Raw genomic sequence first — 1,854 nt, forward strand, 5'->3', positions numbered from 1 at the left:
TGTTGCCATCGGGGTTGTCGTGCTACTCATGCTATTACTACTAAAGCTACATCCTAGCAAAATAGTAAACGCATCTGCAAGCACAAACGTTAGTATAAAGACAACCCTATGGCTCCTGCCGGTTGCCGTACCATCGACGTGCAAGTCGATATTTACTATTACAACATGATCATCTCATACATCCAATATATTACATCACATCGTTGGCCATATCACATCACAAGCATACCCTGCAAAAACAAGTTAGACGTCCTCTAATTTTGTTGTTGCATGTTTTACGTGGTGACCATGGGTATCTAGTAGGATCGCATCTTACTTACGCAAACACCACAACGGAGATATATGAGTTTCTATTTAACCTCATCCAAGGACCTCCTCGGTCAAATCCGATTCAACTAAAGTTGGAGAAACCGACACTTGCCAGTCATCTTTGAGCAACGGGGTTACTCGTATCGATGAAACCAGTCTCTCGTAAGCGTACGAGTAATGTCGGTCCAAGCCGCTTCAATCCAACAATACCGCGGAATCAAGAAAAGACTAAGGAGGGCAGCAAAACGCACATCACCGCCCACAAAAACTTTTGTGTTCTACTCGAGAAGACATCTACGCATGAACCTAGCTCATGATGCCACTGTTGGGGAACGTCGCATGGGAAACAAAAAATTTCCTACGCGCACGAAGACCTATCATGGTGATGTCCATCTACGAGAGGGGATCAGTGATCTACGTACCCTTGTAGATCGTACAGCAGAAGCGTTAGTGAACGCGGTTGATGTAGTGGAACGTCCTCACGTCCCTCGATCCGCCCCGCGAACAATCCCGCGATCAGTCCCACGATCTAGTACCGAACGGACGGCACCTCCGCGTTCAGCACACGTACAGTTCGACGATGATCTCGGCCTTCTTGATCCAGCAAGAGAGACGGAGAGGTAGAAGAGTTCTCCGGCAGCGTGACGGCGCTCCGGAGGTTGGTGATGACCTTGTCTCAGCAGGGCTCCGCCCGAGCTCCGCAGAAACGCGATCTAGAGGAAAAACCGTGGAGGTATGTGGTCGGGCTGCCGTGGAAAAGTCGTCTCAAATCAGCCCTAAAACCTCCGTATATATAGGTGGGAGGGATGGGACCTTGCCTTGGGGCTCAAGGAGCCCCAAGGGGGTCGGCCGAGTCCAAGGGGGAAGGCTCCCCCCCCCCAAACCGAGTTGGACTTGGTTTGGTGGGTGGGAGTCCTTCCTTCCCTTCACACCTCCTCTTTTTTTTCTTTTCTCTTTGATTTTCTTTCCTAGGCGCATAGGGCCCTTTTGGGCTGTCCCACCAGCCCACTAAGGGCTGGTGTGCCACCCTCAAGGCCTATGGGCTTCCCCGGGGTGGGTTGCCCCCCCGGTGAACTCCCGGAACCCATTCGTCATTCCCGGTACATTCCCGGTAACTCCGAAAACCTTCCAGTAATCAAATGAGGTCATCCTATATATCAATCTTCGTTTCCGGACCATTACGGAAACCCTCGTGACGTCCATGATCTCATCCGGGACTCCGAACAACATTCGGTAACCAACCATATAACTCAAATACGCATAAAACAACGTCGAACCTTAAGTGTGCAGACCCTGCGGGTTCGAGAACTATGTAGACATGACCCGAGAGACTCCTCGGTCAATATCCAATAGCGGGACCTGGATACCCATATTGGATCCTACATATTCTACGAAGATCTTATCGTTTGAACCTCAGTGCCAAGGATTCATATAATCCCGTATGTCATTTCCTTTGTCCTTCGGTATGTTACTTGCCCGAGATTCGATCGTCAGTATCCGCATACCTATTTCAATCTCGTTCACCGGCAAGTCTCTTTACTCGTT

Source organism: Hordeum vulgare, chromosome 1H, assembly GCF_904849725.1.
Source record: "Hordeum vulgare subsp. vulgare chromosome 1H, MorexV3_pseudomolecules_assembly, whole genome shotgun sequence".
Lineage (NCBI taxonomy): Eukaryota > Viridiplantae > Streptophyta > Magnoliopsida > Poales > Poaceae > Hordeum > Hordeum vulgare.